This window comes from Vitis riparia, chromosome 12, assembly GCF_004353265.1.
Source record: "Vitis riparia cultivar Riparia Gloire de Montpellier isolate 1030 chromosome 12, EGFV_Vit.rip_1.0, whole genome shotgun sequence".
NCBI lineage: Eukaryota > Viridiplantae > Streptophyta > Magnoliopsida > Vitales > Vitaceae > Vitis > Vitis riparia.
In genome coordinates, this window is record NC_048442.1 from 10,753,467 (window position 1) to 10,772,750 (window position 19,284).

A 19,284-nucleotide genomic window follows, 5' to 3' on the forward strand; every position below is an offset into this window, starting at 1 on the left:
GGGTTAAAATGATCAATAAGAAGTGTTACTTAATTTTCACTTCTCATTCGTTTTCATTTCTTTTGCAGCTGAAAAGGATCCAGAAGTTCATTTGGGGCAGCTTAAAAGGTTTTCCCTGCGTGAACTACAAGTTGCAACGGATAATTTTAGTAACAAAAACATTCTGGGCAGAGGTGGATTTGGTAAAGTTTACAAAGGAAGTTTAGCTGATGGTTCTCTAGTGGCAGTAAAAAGACTGAAAAAGGAGTGTATTCATGGTAGGGAACTGCAATTTCAGACAGAAGTTGAAATGATCAGCATGGCTGTGCACCGGAATCTACTTCGTCTACGTGGCTTTTGCATGACACCAACAGAACGGTTGCTTGTCTATCCCTTTATGGTTAATGGAAGTGTTGCATCATGTTTGAGAGGTATTGGTTATTGGTCTCTTCATGTGATTTATTTTTTCAAAAATAAACGAAACTTCATTTTCCTTTGATGCCATCTGTTCCATTGACATTTTGGTTGTCAATCCATATGGTATACCAACTCTTGATATATAATGAAGGTTTTAAATTTGACCTTTGCGTCATTTTGATTTTGTCTAAATTCAAAATGAAACCTAAAACCTTGTCAACATAATTTAAATTTTGTCTGGTGCAATGGTAGTTTACCTTTGTCGATGCCAAGTGCAAATGTGTGAATTCTAGCCCTGAGCATTGCCACTCATGTAAAAATGCATAACTCTATGTGTGAATCTAACTAACTCCTAGGAATCTGGTTTGATGTGAAAACTACAGAGTAATGTCTTTTTCATGTTTAAACATTGTCTGAAAATATTGAAGTTGGCTGAAGTTTGAAAAGTATGAGTGGGCTATATCACTAATCAAAAGGTTGAAAATTTCAAAGATCTATTTTAAGAGCTGTGGCCAACTTTACTTACCATATAATTTTTTTTCCCTTCTGATCTTATTGATGCATTATTGCAGAGCGAGCTGATGGACAATCACCTCTTAATTGGCCAATAAGGAAACAAATTGCATTAGGATCAGCAAGGGGGCTTGCTTATTTGCATGATCATTGTGACCCTAAGATTATTCATCGTGATGTGAAGGCTGCAAGCATATTGTTGGACAAAGAGTTGAAGCAGTAGTAGGAGACTTTGGTCTGGCTAAACTCATGGACTACAAGGATACTCATGTTACCACTGCTCTATGTGGCACAATTGGGCATATTGCTCCAGAGTACCTCTCCAGTGGGAAGTCTTCAGAGAAGACTGATGTTTTTGGATATGGAGTAATGCTTCTTGAGCTTATCACTGGACAGAGGGCTTTTGATCCTGCTCGGCTTGCCAATGATGATGATGTTATGTTACTTGATTGGGTATGCTTTTACTATCTTTCCTTTGAGGATTTTTATAGTTTGAGTTTATAACTTAGTGGTGCATCCTTTTATTTACTTCTTTGAACACTTTTGAGTCTTCTTTGATATTTGTTTGGTGTTGGGGATTTCAGCTATGGCTTCTAGTTTATAATATTGGGGGTGGGTTATTCAGAGATTACAAGTAGGTGAATTTGTTCCATACTTTCCCTCTATTTCAAACTTGATGTCATTCAAGTGCTTAAAATAATGTTGTTACAATTACAAGTTAAAGTGATGCACAACTCAGAGACCTCTCAGACTCCTGTTCTTCTATTGATTTTAGTGAAAGACTTTAGATGGCAAAGCCGTGTTTTCAAATGGTATGAAAATTAACTCAAGTTATCTCATACGTTTCCACAAATTCGTGTTTCTACAAAATTTAGGTGAATTTTGGAGAAAAATGAATAGATTCTGTTTTGCTTCTAGGTTTCATTCTGGATTCCTAAAAAAATCAGAAGCTTTTATACACTGACAGAAACATTTCAAAACTCAAAACCATGGTTTCAAGTTTTCAAGGTACTTGTGTTTTCAATACTAGAAACTGGTCTTGAGCCATCAATTATTATACAGTGGGCCCTTTTTCTTTTAAAAACTGAAAGTTTGAATTCTATATATTTTTTAGGTAAATCAGATGGATTATCTAGTTTTTCCTCTACTCATATTTGTATTGCCTCTGAAATTCAATAGTCATTATGTTTTTCACTGTAAATCCATGACATTTTACTCCTTTTACCTACAATGAACTTGTAGGAGGTTTTTGGAGGCAATACATGGCAAGGGGATGGAGAATAATGCTGTCAAGTTGTGATCCTAGGTCTAGAAATAGCAAAATTGCGCAGACAATGATTACATTGACTCCTTTTTCTGAGATCATTCCTATTATATATTCATCTAACTGTAAAATGTTTTAATTTCGTAGGGTTCCTTCACATCAGGATTCCATTAACATCTTCATAGCCATCTTCTTTGGGAACCAGTACAACCTTCCAGAATTGCACAGCACCTCATTCCAAAACCATCATCTCCTTTTTCTTTTGATTCTGTTGCACTGTTTCTGAACTGGACCACAGTCTCTGTCTAACATGAATTCCCTATGCTGTATGCTCCTAGCTAGTCAAAAGAGTAGAATTATGTACGTGAACTATGGCAAAGAATATAGTCAAAGCAGTGTAACCATAAGGGTCACAGAAGTCTTTTCCAGAGAGTAAGTGGGTATCAAATATAGAAAATGGGTCCTAATTTACAAACAATAGAAAGCCTGAAAGATGAATTAGCTCAATACAGTCAATGTTTGTAAAGGACCAATCATACTCTGCAATCAGTGGGAGAAGAACAAACAGCATTGTGTCAATGGCTCCAAAACAATAAACACTGGCTTGGACACAAGTCATATTGTTGGAAAGTTGGTTTGGTTAGACTAGTTCAAATTGGACTCAAATTTTAGAATGGATAGGATTCCTTGATTTGAGGAATTTTAAAATGGATAGGTTCCTTGATTTGGGGAATTATTTGAATTCTAGTTTTTTTGTACGTAGTAAAAGTTTTATTCAGATTAGGATTGGAATCAGATTTGTTTTTAGGTTTCCTTATTTTTAGCCTAGGAATTATCCATTTGTTGGTTATTTAAACGGATGTAGCCTGTGTTCTGAAAAAGTTCAATAAAATAAAAGTTTATCCAAAAAACCTTTCACAGTTTTATGGTATCAAAGCTAGAGAAAAAAAAAAGAGTAGAAGGATGGTGAAGACTACTATGACTGGTGCAACTCACAGGGAGGAATGTGATGCCTCATCTGGGACTTCACAGCTACAAGTTCCAACAACAAATCCAGGCAGTATAGAGAATCCAACCCTGCAAATTACGATCCATAAATTAAATGGATGTAATTTTCTTAAATGGTCGCAATCGGTGAAGCTGTTCATCAGAGTAAAAGGAAAGTTGGGCTATCTCATAGGTGCCAACAAAGCACCCAAGCCGGAAGATCATGTGTACCAAACCTGGGATTCTGAGAACTCCATGGTAATGGCCTGGTTAATCAACTCCATGGAGACAGCTATTGGGCAGACCTACCTCTTTCTTCCTACCGCCAAGGACCTCTGGGATGAAGTCCAAGAGACTTATTCAGATCTAGGTAATGCTACCCAAATGTTTGAAATTAAGACTAAGTTGAAAGATATTAAACAGGGTAGTCATAGTGTTACACAATACTATAATATCCTTCCAAATGCATGGCAAGAACTTGATTTATTCTCTAATATAGAGTGGAAGTGTGCTGAAGATAATGCCCATTATTGCAAGATTCTCGAAAAAGAAAGGGCATTTGATTTTTTGGCAGGACTCAATAAGGAACTCGATGAGGTTCGAGGCCAAATCTTGGGAAAAGAACCGCTACCATCTGTAAGGGAGATCTTCTCTGAGGTGCGACGGGAAAAGAGTAGGCCGAAAGTGACATTGGGAGAACAACAATCTAGCCAATCTGAGACTTCTGCCCTAGTTATTCATGGTGAGGAGGCTTTTCAACCAAATGACCAGCAACTAGGAAAAAAGGGTGATTGTCCTTGGTGTGAAAATTGTTGAAAACGAGACCATATAAAAGATACGTGCTGGAAGATCCATGGAAAGCCACCTGCTGGGAGAAACCCGAGACCCACCGTGATTCCAAAGCCTACCATAGTGAATCTGAAAACCCTAACAACCAAACAGCCCCTTCACCATTCACCAAGGAGTAGTTAGAGGTCTTGCAACATCTCCTTAATCCACAAACTGCATCCACGTCAATCTCAGGTTCACCAAATGTTGATCTCTCACCATCTTGCTCTCAAGCACAATCAGGTAGAACTCAATACCCATTCAGTGCCTTAGCCAATTCTTATAAACCTTGGATCATTGATTTCGGAGCTACAAATCACATGATGGGGTCATCCACTTCATTTACAACATATGTGCCATGTGCTGGTAATATGAAAGTTCGAATTGTGGATGGGTCATATACCCCGGTTGCTGGAAAAGGAATGGATGGGTCATATACCCCGGTCGCTGGAAAAGGAACCATCTCTCTGACAAAAATTTTTTCTCTTGAATTAGTCTTACATGTCCCAAATTTGTCATGTAATATATTGTCCATTAGTAAACTCATGAGAGATCTCAATTGTGTAGCTAAATTTTCATCTACTAGTGTTGTTTTTCAGGACTTAGCTTTGGGAAGGACGATTGGTAGTGCATGTGAGTGTGAAGGTTTATACCATTTTGATGACCATGAAGTTGTGTAAGGACAAGCCATTGTTGCTGGTAGCAGTGTTTTATCTTTTCCTTTTGATCATGAAATAATGTTGTGGGACTATAGATTGGGCCACCCTAGCTTTCTATATCTTAGGTTCTTGTTTCCAAAACTTTTCAAAAATAAAAGGTTGTCCAATTTTCAATGTGAAGTGTGTCAAATGGCAAAGCATACCAGATTAGTATTTCCTGCTAAACCTTACAGTCCCTCTAAATCTTTTACTCTCATACATAGTGATCTTTGGGGACCATCTCAGGTAACAATTCTAATTGGTGCAAAATGGTTCATTACCTTCATCATGATCATTCAAGAATTTGTTGGGTTTACCTCCTTAAAGAAAAATCTGAAGTCTTTCAAACCTTCAAAAATTTCTATTCAATGATCAAAAATCAATTTCAAACGTCCGTTAAAATTCTTAGAACCGACAATGGTAGTGAATATATAAATGTTGTTATTAGAGACTTTTTATCAACTAATGGGATTATTCATCAAAAATCATGTGTAGATACTCCACAACAAAATGGAGTTGCCGAAAAAAAGAATAGACACCTCTTAGAAGCTGTTCGGTCCTTATTATTTTCAATGAAAGTTAGAAAAATACTTTGGGACGCTATTCTTATAGCAACATATTTGATCAATACGATGCCCTCAAAAGTTCTTAATTTTAAAATTCCCATTGTTGTTTCTTGCTTCATTCCTTGATTCTCGATTTTGCCAAGATTTATGAATTAAAATTTTCAGGTGCACTATTTTTGTACATGTCCATTCACATAATCATGGTAAACTTGATTCTAGGGCTATAAAATGCTTTTTTTTTTTAGGATATGCAACAACTAAAAGATGTTATAGATGTTTTGATCTTGTTAATTAGAAACTATGCATCTCTATAGATGTAACCTTCTTTGAACAGTAGCCCTATTACACTTTGATTCAAGGGGAGAATTCTAGTGAAGCTTCGTCATGCAAAATTCCACAATCTTCTTTTCCAGTTCCTACACTCCTAGCAACCAGTCCAGTGTCTACTAAATTAGTCCACTCCTAGCAACCAATACGGTGTCTACTCAAATCTCTCCATCCATTCCTTTCGTTCAATCAAACCCAACAATAGTTCCAGTACATAACAGATTGTCAAATGCAGGGGAAGATAAAGCATTGCCACCAACAGCCTAGTCTACACCACAGTTCAAAGTCTACTCAAGGAAGTGTATAGTACTTGATACACTCATGCCTTGCCATGAAGCCACATCGGAGATAATGCTTGAATCAGGTTTGGATAATTCTTCATCACTCTCACATTCCTCACTTCCTGTAGACCCAGTGCCTAGCGACTTAGATCTCCCGATAGCACTTAAGAAAAGTGTTTGATCCTGTACCATTCATCCCATATCTAGTTTTGTCTCTTATCATAGATTATCCTCATCTTTTTCTACTTCTGCCCCTCACCTTTCTTCCATAGAAATTCCAAAAAATGTACAAAAAGCATTTGGTGATCCAAGATGGAAAGTAGCGGTTGTGGAGGAAGTCAAAGCTTTGAAAAAAAACAGAACATGGGAATTTGTTACCCTACCGAAAGGTAAAAGAATTGTGGGATGTAAATGGGTCTTTTCAGTAAAATACAAATCTGATGGCTCGGTGGAATGGTATAAAGCAAGATTGTTTGCTAAAGGATTTACTAAGACTTATGGGATAGATTACCAAGAGACTTTTGCATTGGTGGCAAGACTGAACACAATTTAATTCTTCTCTCTTTGGCTGCAAACTATGATTGGCCTCTTCAACAACTGGACATAAAAAATGCTTTTCTCAATGGGAAATTAGAGGAGGAGGTTTACATGGATGTACCACTAGGACTTGAACAAGAAAGCTTCAATAAAATTTGTTAATTGAAGAAAGCTTTCTACAGTCTCAAGCAATCACCCCGGGCATGGTTCAAAAGACTCTCAAGAGTAGTAAAACAATATGGCTATCTTCAAGGATATTAAGATCATACCATGTTTTACAAATCTACTGATCAGGGTAAAATAACTGTTCTCATCATTTATGTTGATGATATGATTTTAACAGGCAATGATCATGTAGAAATTGAAGCTTTGAGGAAGATCCTAGCTAAGGAGTTTGAGGTGAAGGACCTTGGGGTACTAAGGTATTTTCTAGGGATGGAGATTGCTAGAAATAAAAATGGAATCTCTATTTCTCAAAGAAAGTATACTTTAGACTTACTCAAGAAACATGGATGCTTGGTTGCAAGCTTAGCGACATTCCGATTGGTGTAAGACACAAGATAGACCCGGCTAAAAAAGAGGATCTAGTTGATAAAGGAAGATACCAATGGTTGGTTGGAAAGCTCATCTACCTCTCTCACACTAGGCCAGATATTGCTTTTGCAGTAAGTACAGTCAGTTAGTACATGCATTCTCCATATGAAGCACACATGAATTTTGTCTATAAAATATTACAATATCTCAAAGGAACCCCAAGAAAAGGACTTCACTTTGGAAAGCACGACCAATTCAAAATAGAGGCCTTCACGGATGTAAATTGGGTAGGGTCTATAGAAGATAGGAGGTCAACATCTGGCTACTGTACATTTGTGTTTGGAAATCTCATCACATGGAGAAGTAAAAACCAAAATGTGGTAGCGAGAAGTAGTGCTGAAGCTGAGTTTAGATCAATAGCTCATGGAATTTGTGAAGTCTTGTGGATCAAGAGAGTATTAGAAGAACTAAAGATTAGAATTCATCCTCTAGCTATGATGTATTGTGACAACAAGGCAACTATAAGCATTTCCTACAATCCAGTCCACCACGATCGAACAAAACATGTTGAGGTGGACTGCCATTTCATTAAGGAAAAAATTGAGCAAAGGGAAATATGCTTGACATATGTGCCATCCAAAAGCCAGATTGCGGATGTTTTAACTAAAGGGATTCCGAGAGAAAACTTTGAAAATAATGTGGACAAGTTGGGTATGATAGCCATCTATGCCCCAACTTGAAGGGGAGTGTTGGAAAGTTAGTTTGGTTAGACTAGTTCAAATTGGACTCAAATTTTGGAATGGATAGGATTCCTTGATTTGAGGAATTTTAGAATGGATAGGTTCCTTGATTTGGGGAATTATTTGAATTCTAGTTTTTTTGTACATAGTAAAGGTTTTATTCAGATTAGGATTAGAATCAGATTCATTTTTAGGTTTCCTTATTTTTAGCCTAGGAATTATCTATTTCCTGGTTATTTAAACGGATGTAGCCTGTGTTCTAAAAAAGTGCAATAAAATAAAAGTTTATCCAAAAAACCTTTCACGGTTTTACATATAATAAAAAACAGGGTGAAAAGCAACCAGAAGCAATAGTCTACTGCCAGTATTAGAAATTATTGTGTTGATAAGATCCCAAGAAGAAAGAATCAATGATCTGGTAAGTTGAGATTCAATATGTGGGGGCAACATTGCAACCAACATTTACCCTAGGCAGTGTGCTTTCGGACAAGACAATGATAATTGGGCAAACTCTATTACATAGGGTATAAGATTTTTGTCCTTTCTTTGGTTTGAAGAACTCAATGATAGTACCTATATAAAAATAAATAAATAAATAAATAAATAAAAGAAAACCCAATGATAGAGATAGAATTAGCAGCTAGTGTCATGGTAGAGGCCATATTTATCTAGGAGGTAGACTCTCATTCATAGTTCATTTCAAGCTTGCCTATCCATGATCCTGTTAGAGAAGATCTAAAGGGATACTTTTATTTGTGTGGGTGGGGGTTTGCTGTTGAGACAGGTAGCATGTAACATTTTTAGCTGGGCGACTGTTTTTACACTAAAGAACATGTTTGGGCTAGGACTAGAATTTTTTTTATTTCTAATAAAGCTAAAGAGGCTTTGGAGGGTTATTATGGTGGTTAGAGATAGAAAATAGGCTTTGGAAAAGTGTCTTAGGGGAAAAGTTCCAAAGAGAGGGATGTTGTTCATAGTTGATAGGAAAATGTAGTTTCTTAAGCTACAAATGTTCCTTAGAGCTTGATGAGGTGGGGAATAATCATGTGTCTAGGATTGAATTCATGATCTCCCACTAAACAAGACTTTAATACCCCGATAAGCAACTAATTTTCCTAAAAGTTTAAGCTATTAGCTGGTGGACCAACAATGTATATCAAGCTTATTTAGGCTTTTTTACTAACCTGGCTGATGATTGTCATGGAGGGTAGTTTCTGGGCATTAGAATTTCAGGTTCTCTAGAAGCTTCCATGATTGAGAGTTGGAGAAGGTGTAGAGTTTTCCAGCTTGCATTTATTGGCATATTATCAGGAGAATGAGAGGATGTGTTAGTCTTTAGATAGTCTAAGGAAATTCTTTCTTCAAATTCTCTTTTAGGTTATTATTGTCGTGGCCTAATCTTACCATGGTAACATCTGCCAGTTGGGGTTTTGTGTGCCATCCAAGTTTAGCTTTCTAATGCTAGAAGCTGTTCATAAGAAGATTCTCATCATAGACCAGCTGATGCCAAGGATTTATACCCTTGTGAAGTGGTGGTGTTTTTGCAATTAGGACGATAAATAGGCAAATTATTGGTAGATAGCATGTGATCTATGGACCTCTGTGGCTTTTTGTTTTTTCTTTTCCCTGTTGTTTGTTGTCTGTTTGTTTGTTTCATGGATTTTGCCTTCTTTAATCAAAAGAACCCTGTTCTGGCAATTTATGGGGAAAAAGAGGCAGACGGTTGAAGGAATGCTCTACTCTACCTTTTTTTTTTTGACAATTTAATGTGTTATCTCTTCACTCATTGGAAAAGAAAAAGTTGAAAGGAAATGTTGAAAATAGAAGGCTGGGTCAAACTCTTGAGGCATGGTAAAGTTCCTTTTTAGAACAATGGGAATCTTTTAGAAGCATTTTCCCTGTGTGGAACCCACTTACCATTTTATTTGTCCTACTTTTTAGGTATGGTTTCAAAGTAGAAGGCACTTTGTTTTGGCTAGGCTCATAGTAGTAGTTGTTCAACATTTCCTGTATGTAGCACTAAGAAGATTGAAGTAAATATAGGACAACCAATGATGTGATTGGAAACCTGCAGAAAAATATACCAAAATGAAAGGACAAAGGGGATTGAAGCAAATCCACGATATATATATATGAGAAAAGAGATTATAATGAAGCTTTATTAGATATCTGGTACTATTTCATGCACCTATTTCCAGAGTCACCCAGAGTCTCAAGGATGAGAAAAAAAATGCTTCACCTGCATCAGCATGGCAGTGAATTGCCACAAAATTTGCTATTTGGATGGTGAACAATTCAGGAAAGCACTAACAAGAGGGAACATAGCAAAAATGAATAAAAAAGCTGAAATAGTACAAGTAAAGCACCTCTTGTTCAAGGACATTTAAGAAATTGTGTTTGGGAATCATTCAAGAAAAGGAAGAAACTAGGGAAAATTGCAGAAGAGCTGGTGGAAGAAAAAAAAGTGAAGAAACAAGAAAGCAAATTGAAAGTGGCCAGAAGAGAAGAATTCCAGAGAGGAAGCATGAGCACACTCATCTACAAATTGATGTATAATTATTTTCCAGATATAATAATCCTAATGAATCTAATAATGGTCTCATTATAAAAAATAATGAGAATAAAATATTAACCTTGAAAACAACTCATTTTATGAGTGGTATTGACATTGAAGAATAGCTGATACCAACATTTGTCGATAGAGAATGAATTTCCCTAGAAAAAAGACAATATATATAAAGAAAGAGGTCATAACCCCAGTGAAGAAGTGGTTGCAGATTTTGGGCTGGCTAAACTCATGGACTACAGGGATACTCGTGTTACCACGGCTGTACATGGAACACTTGGGCATATTGCCCCAGAGTACCTCTTCACTGGAAGGTCTTCGGAGAAGACTTATGTTTACGGATATGGGATCATGCTTCTTGAGCTCATCACTGGGCAGAGGGCTTTTGATCTTGCCCGTTTGGCCAGCAATCTTATGTTACTCAGTTGGGTATGCATTTACCATCTTCCCATTATCTGTTCTATGTTTTAAGTTTATAACTTCAAGTGATGCATTTTCTTAAGTAGTTCTTTGAGTTCTTGAAGTCCTTTTGCCACATGTTGGGTGTTGGGGCTTTCAATTATTGCTTCTAGGTAACTGACTAGGGTTCAGGGTACTCTGCCAGTGGACTCTTTTCAGTTTTTCACATAAATCAAATGATAAATTTTGACTTTGTAACATTCCAAGTGTTTTTCGTAACACTTGTCATAGGTAAACGCATCCATACTTACAAGATAATGTGATTTACAACTTGGTGGATCTCTCAGGCTGCTGTCCCTAGTGTAAAAGCCTTAAAATCAAAGTGGTGTTATCATAAGGGTCATAAAATTTTTCTCCAGAACTGAGACAAAGTGGAATCAGAACATGCACACACACAAAAAGGCAATGATCTTTAAACTGTTGCACGCCCAAAACACAAATAAGTCTAGGACCCGCTACTGTTTGTAGAGGACCCATCAATACTCACAATAACAATAGGCACTGAGAGAATAACAACTAGTATGTATTCCAATAACTTTCAAACAGTAAACAATCACCCATTCACAGGCTGAAGCATGAGCCAAGAAGGAAGAGGAGTGAATAGAAGCACAAATAGGGAGAGAAACAACCAGCAGCAATAGTCCCCTCAATGGAAATTCTGGCATGGCACTGATATACCTCAAAAAGAAAAAATCAATTATAGATTGAATATATGGGACAATGCTGCAACCATTAGGTATCCTGGACAACATGCTTCAGGATAATGATATTTTGCCCATATATTAGAAAGAGTAGTGATATTAGAGACTGAAGATTGCTGACCTCTTTTGAAGTGAAGAATGCAGTGATTGAGAGATCTGCAAATTCGCCAGCATCAGGCAAAGGGCTACAGTAATCTAAGTGAAGTAGTCTCATTCTAATTCATAGTACCTTTTCAAGCATGTCTCTTTACCTTACATAGTCCTTTGAGATGCTTAGAGAAGCTCTGAAGGTATTTTCACTGGGCTAGAGGTGAGAAAGTACCACATTTTGTGAACTGGGTGACTTTTTCATGCCAGAAAAATTTGGTGGGATAGGAATTAAAAATTTGTTGGTTTTTAATGGAGCCTTGATTGGTAAGTGGTTGTAGAGATTTTATTCTTTTTTTCACATGGGGTGTGTTGGTGGGGGATTGCAGGGCAGGTCATTCGAGGCTTGGGAGAAATTTCTCAGTGGAAAAGTTCTGAAAGATGGAAGGGACTAGTTACCTGCGGCTCAGGGGGTTCTTCAGGATGAAGCCTTTGGAAATCTACTAGGAAGGATTAGATCGTTCTTCAAGCTTGAGTTCTTTATTAAGTAATGATTATAGGACAAAGTTTTAGCTTGATATGAGGTTTGAGGAAGTGCGCCTGAGGATTTGGTTCCCTTCTATATTTGCTTTGACCTTTTGTAGGGAAACCTGGATAGCTTTCAATTGATGGATGGTAGTTCTGGACATTCGAATGGGTCCACTAAAAGCTTTCATGATTGAGATTTGGAGACGATGGGGATTTTTCTGGCATACATTTATCAGGGAAATGAAAGAGGATGTGTAAGTTTGTAATATCAATGGAACATTTTTTTATCAAATCCCTTTTGCAGCAGCATCATCATGGCCTAATTTTAGCTTCCTGGTATCATCATTCATCTGGTTGGGAATTTTTTTTGCCCCATCCAATGTTGCCTTTTCTGTGTTGGTAGCTGCTTGTGAGAAGATCCAACCATGGACTGGCTGATGCAAAAGGGGCAAGGGGTTATACTCTTGTATATTGGTTTTGCTTGTGTGGTACGGATGATAAATTGGCAAATCATATTCTTCTCCATCATGAAGTAGCATGTGGAACATAGGCCTTAATTTTTTTTTTTCCTTTGTTTAATGTTTCTTGGGTTTATTCCTTCTTCAATCAAAAGCATCCTGTTAGCTTGGTGTAGCAGTTTTAGGGGAAATATAAAAGGAAGGTTTAGATAACTGTTCTGTTCTTTATTTTTTGTCCTCAATATATTTTTTCCTATTATAAATGATGGATGGGGATTAAAAGTTCTAAATGAGGAAGCACATACAGCAAATTAGAAAGGACAGGCTGTGGCCAAACCAGTGATGCATGATAAATTTATATGTAAAATAATGGAAATCTTTAAGTAGCAGTAAATTGTATGTGGAACCTTGGTGCCAATACATTTATATCCTAGTTCTTTGAGTTGGGTTCACAATAGAATACACTTACTATATGCCTAGACTCAAAGTAGGAAAGTGAAGAAACTGAGAAAATGATATTTCCAATTCATTCAAAACTATATCTTTTTTACATAAACATATCCCTAGTTAACAAATATACAGAGAGAAATTAAAACGGAAAAAAAAAAACTACAAATGTGGAAGAACACAAATTACCCATAATAGGGCCTCAATCTTTCCCTATTATCCTACCAATCATTATTCAAAATTGTAACGGACTTCCACACTCCTCCTCAAGTCGGATCATAGATATTAATCATGTTCAACTTGCCAATAAAGTCTTCAAAGCTTGATTTCTGTAACCCCTTGGTGAAAATATCGGCCAATTGTTCCCTTGTAGGGATATAAGTCATGCAAATAATCTCTTTTTCAATTTTCTCCTTTATAAAGTGTCTGTCCACTTCTATATGTTTGGTTTTGTCGTGCTGAACATGATTATGAGAAATACTAATGGCAGCTTTGTTGTCACAATAGAGTTTAATGGGGAGTTCTATTGTAATGCATAGTTCTTCCAATAGTTCTGCAACCATAGTCCTTCACACATACCTTGTGCAACTGCTCTGAATTCAGCTTCGGCACTGCTTCTGGCTACTACACTCTGCTTCTTACTTCTCCATGTTACTAAATTACCCCAGACATAGGTACAGTAACCTGTAGTAGACCTTCTGTCATCTATTGATCCCGCCCAATCTGCGTCTGTATAGATCTCTACTTTCTTACTATCACTCTTCTTAAAGAATAGTCCTCTCCCTAGAGAACCCTTTAGGTATCTGAGGATCTTATACACTGCTTCTAGATGACTTTCCTTTGGTGAGTGCATGTATTGGCTAACCACGCTTACAGCAAAAGCAATGTCAGGTCCAATGTGAGAAAGGTAGATCAGTCTACCTACTAGTCGCTGATATTTCTCTCTATCCACGGGCTTTCCGTCACTTTCCATTCCGTTTCTTGCCTTGATAGGGGTATCACTTGGCTTGCATCCCAGCATGCCAGTCTCAATCAACAAGTCAAGTACATATTTTCTTTGGGAAATACTAATTCCCTTCCTTGATCTGACGACCTCCATTCCTAGGAAATACCACATTTGACCCAGATCTTTCACCTCAAATTTTGTGGCTAAGACCTTTTTCAATCTTTCCACTTCTCCTGTGTCATCTCCAGTGAGAATGATGTCATCGACATACACGATTAGAATGGTCATCCTTCCATCATTGGACTGTTTGAAGAACATAGTGTGATCTAATTGTCCCCGTTGGTATCCTTGATTCTTAATCACCTTTGCAAATCTATCAAACCAAGCTCTGGGTGATTGTTTGAGACCATAAAGAGATTTCTTTAATTTGCATACCCTGGTTTCTTCTTCTTCCTTACAGAACCCTGGTGGTAACATCATAAATACTTCCTCTTCTAGTTCACCATTCAAAAAGGCATTCTTGATATCAAACTAATGGAGTGGCCAGTCGAGGTTTGCTGCCAAGGATAAAAGAACTCGTATAGTGTTCAGCTTTGCTACTGGTGCAAATGTCTTGGTATAGTCGATGCCATAAGTCTGAGTGAACCCCTTTGCAACTAGGCGGGCTTTGTATCGTTCTACAGTGCCATCCACCTTATATTTCACTGTGAATATCCATTTACAGCCCACTGGTTTCTTCTCCCTTGGTAAATTCATCACTTCCCAAGTCTCATTTTTTTCCAATGCCCTTATTTCTTCCATCACAGTCTCTTTCCATTCTGGAATTTCGAAGGCTTCTTGAATGTTTTTAGGAAGTTGGATTCTGTCAAGGTTAGTTGTAAAGGCACGACACTTTGTAGAGAGAGAATTATAAGACACAAAGTTTGAGATAGGATGGAGAGTACATGAACGAGGTTGTTTCCTAATAGCAATAGGTAAGTCATCTGTTACCTGATCAGAATTGGAGCCATACTCCCGAGGGGTTGGGACTATCACCGGTTCTGACTCTTTTAGTGCTTCGAAGATGAGTGTCTCATTGAACTTCGATTTTGGCCTTCTTGAGTAAGCAAGTGTTTCCTTATTTGTTTGTAATTCCATATCTTCCCTTGAGTTTAAGTGTCCTTCTGTATCAGGTGGAGGGTTAGATATAAGGCACGGAGTGGATTCAAACATAGCAACATCAAGATAGTCAAAGGAAAGTCTAGTTTCACTCATGGACTCCCCTGAAGCGAGTAGTAGGAGTATGCTAAAAAAATGTGACATCTTTGCTAACATATAGCTTCTGTGAAATTGGGTCATAGCATTTGTAGCCTTTTTGTGTGAAAGAATAGCCAAGAAAGACACATTTAAGCGCTCTGGATCAAATTTGTTCCGCTTAGGTCTATGAATGTGACAAACACAGTGGACCCAAAGACACGAAGTGAAAGGTGTGCATTAAGTCTCAAATGAGGAAAAAACTCTTGGAATTTTTGGAGGGGTGTGAAAGGATAAAACCTGACTAGGCATTCGGTTAATAAGATATGTGGCTGTCAAAATGGAGTCACCCCAAAATTGTGTTGGCATGTGAGATGTAAACAACAAAGCACGAGCAACTTCAAGAATATGTCTATTTTTCCGTTCTGCAACCCCGTTTTGTTGAGGGGTGTTAACACAAGAACTTTGATGTATAATACCATTTTCTTGTAGGTAAGTGCTCAAGGAGTGATTAAAATACTCAGTACCATTATCAGTACGAAGAATTTGAATTTTGGTGTGAAACTGAGTTTGTATCATAGAGTGAAAGTTTATGAAGACTGATCGAACCTCAGTTTTATCAGTCAACAAATATACCCAACACAGGCGAATATGATCATCAATAAAAGTAATAAACCATTTTTTATGGGTCCTATTAGGGGTACGTGAGGGACCCCATAAATCACTGTGAATCAGAGTAAATGGTATGGATGATTTATACTTAGATTTAGGAAAAGATGCCCGATGATGTTTGGCAAGTTCACACACTTCACACTGAAAATTCAATAAAGTTTTGTTTGAACATAGTGAGGGAAATAAATATTTTAAGTATTGAAAACTAGGATGACCCATCCTTTTGTGCCATAACAAAAGTTCACTGTCCTTAGGATAAGATGTAGAATTACAAACAGTAGGAGAACTCTGTCCAAGCACATCGGTTTCGTCGAAACAATATAGACCCTCACGTTCCTTAGCACTGCCAATCGTCTTCCCCGATGATAGGTCCTGAAAAACACAATGAAATGGTAGGAATTTAGCTGAGCAATTAGACATTTTGGTTCAAGACAAATTAGGTACATGTAGGACAGGGTTGAGAGTAATCGACTCAGAAATACGAATACTCCCTTTGCCAGCAACTGGTGATAAAGTACTATCTGCAATTTTTACTTTTAAATTACCGGTACAAGGAGAATATGTAGAAAATAAATGATGAGCATTAGTCATATGATCAGATGCACCAGAGTTAATAATCCAGGGAGTAGTCTGAGACATGGTACTAAGTCCTGTCAAAAAGATACCTTTTTTTGCCAAAGAACTAGAGGATAAAGTGGTAGAAGACTGACCAGATGCTTGGAAATTAGAAAAAAGCTCATATAGTTTCGCAAGCTAGTCGGAATTAAACCCCACACTAGAGGTTAACTGACAAATTTCTGGTGGAGTTTTGTCTGCCTGGGTTTCGGAGGAGGCCTGATGACTATGGGCTTTATTAGGTTGTCTGGGCTTCCAATCTGCAGGTTTGCCATGTAGGGCCCAACAAGTGTCTTTGGTGTGGCCCAACTTCTTACAATGCTCACAATAAGTCCTCTTGGACTGTCTTGGGCCTGGCCCATTAGATCCAACAACATGAGGCCCACGTCCAGCAACAGTGTAAGGCCCATGAGGCCCATGAGACCCATGAGGCCCATGAGTTAAAAGGGTTGAGCCTTCAGGCCCAAAGGAGAGATCCAACATCACTCTCCTTATGCTTTCCTCTCGCCGTACCTCGGAGAAGACTTCTCGGATGGAGGGCAACGGCCGGGGACTGAGAACCCTACTTCTGACATCATCAAGCTCGCGGTTCAGCCCCGCTAGGAACTCGAAGAACCTTTAGTTCTCCATCTTCTTCTTGAAGCGCACACTGTCCCCCGTGCACTCCCACTCTTCTTCGCAGCTGAGATCGAGATCTTGCCACAGACCCACCATCTCGGTGTAATATTCCTTGACTTTCCGTTCTCCTTGCTTCATCTGCCAAAGCTGCATCTTGATTTCAAAGATTTGGGAAGCATTTTTAGCATCTGAATACGTTTCCCGTATTGTATCCCACACGTCCTTTGCCGTCAGGAGGAACATGTAAGTCTTTCCAATGGATGGTTTCATGGAGTTAATCAGGCATGAGGTGATGAAGGAGTTTTCGGACCGCCATTTCTGGGATGCAGCTACATCGGTTGGAGGTGGTCGTCGTGTTTCGCCGGTAGGGAACCCTAACTTTCCATTTTCGTCAATAACGAGTTTGATTGCTTGAGCCCACTCTCTGTAATTCTTACCATTCAGTTTTTCAACAGTAAGGTGGAGTGGGGAGTTGTCGAATGCACCGACGGGGCCTATCAAAGAGTGTATCTCCGACACTCTTTCATGGTTGTTTCCTCTTTGGGCATCCATGGACAGATTAGGGTTTTAAAGCAAACAAGGCTCTGATACCATGAAGAAACTGAGAAAATGATATTTCCAATTCATTCAAAACTATATCTTTTTTACATAAACATATCCCTATTTAACAAATATACAGAGAGAAATTAAAACGGAAAAAAAACTACAAATATGGAAGAACACAAATTACCCATAATAGGGGCCTCAATCTTTCCCTATTATCCTACCAATCATTATTCAAAATTGTAACGAACTTCTACAGAAAGGTAATCGTACTTGCCCTTTATGCTGCACTAAGGAGATTGAAGTAAATGTAGGATTGACCAATGATGTGATGAGAAGACTGGAGGGAAAGTTAAAATGAAAAGCCCTTTCTCCGTATTGCCTTATCCCAGCAATATTTTCCATTACAATCTAACCAATTTCCCTATAGAATTTATTTTCTTTTTCTTCAGTCTGTTTGTAACATGAATGTTGCCCTAGTACATATTGTGGCTTAAATCTTAACAGCTTAAGCTTTTAGGGAAGTTCGTAGCTTAATCATATCAAAGCTAGAGATCTTGTGTTGGAGTGTTTTATCACAAAAGAGAAACAGAGCAGAGAAGAAGAAGCTCACGTCACTCTCATTCATCCTACAGAGCAAAGTGAGTAGGAAGGTTCTAGATATAGGGGGCTAGAAAAGAGTGCTCTAACCAATTTGTGACTAACTCCAGCTTATCCTCTTGCAAAAAAAACAGAAAAAAAAAACACAAAAGTAGTTGTTTAACTAACAGAGCTTGTTATTACTGTAATGAGAATCTTAATATGTTTCCTAATGCTATTGTCCCTGTCTATTTATCTACTCAGCTTTTAGGAAAGTTGGTAGCTTAGTAATAGGCTTAGTTTTTTTTGGGTAGGTAAGATATAGACTTCTTGACAGGAACTTCTTTTAAAATTGACTTTCATTTTCTTTTAGTCCTTCTATAAACTCACCACATGGAATGGGTCTATTTTTCTTTTCTTGACACTCTGGATTTAAGGCATTTTAGAATTTCAATTAGGAACTTTATCCTTTTTGTTTCATTTATGGTGACTATGGCATACCTTCATATCGCATTATAAACTTGTATATTTGAATGCTGCCCAAAACAAAATTTGACCACTTCAATTCCATGGAAGCCGAAACACTTATTTAATGTAATCCTCGCAGTTAACACTAAATCTCTTTTTTCCAGTAGTTTCATTCTCACATCCTATACATGGCACAAGCTTTTTCCAGAATCTTATTTCCCATTTCTGACTTATGTGTACATTTGCTGCTCTTTTGGAAAATTTAAGGTTAAGGAACTGTTGAACAACAAGAAGTTGGAAACACTGGTTGATTCCAAGCTGCAGGGCAATTACATTGTGGAGGAGGTAGAGGAGCTAATCCAGGTGGCTCTCCTTTGCACACTAGACGCAGCTTCAGACCGACCCAAGATGTCAGATGTGGTTAAAATGCTTGAAGGTGATGGTTTAGCTGAAAGGTGGGAACAGTGGCAAAAGAAGGATATAATTCGCGGAGAGCAAAATCATAGCAACTTCCCCTCTAATAATTGGATTATAAATGACTCCACTCCAGGCCTTCATCCTGAAGAATTGTCCGGTCCCAGATGATGCTTTTGCTATTCCACATGCATATGTATAAGTATCTCCTTTATTGGTGTCTTTAAAATTCAGATCATTAAATAAGTGCATATAATCTCTTTTTCTCATTTTATTTTT

General features: G+C 37.8%; 1 pseudogene; it reads left to right on the top strand.

The window, feature by feature from the left end:
- The window catches only part of LOC117926694, a 34,765-nt pseudogene extending 15,488 nt beyond the window's left edge, over window positions 1-19,277 (top strand).
- Window positions 19,278-19,284: the final 7 nt, after the last annotated feature.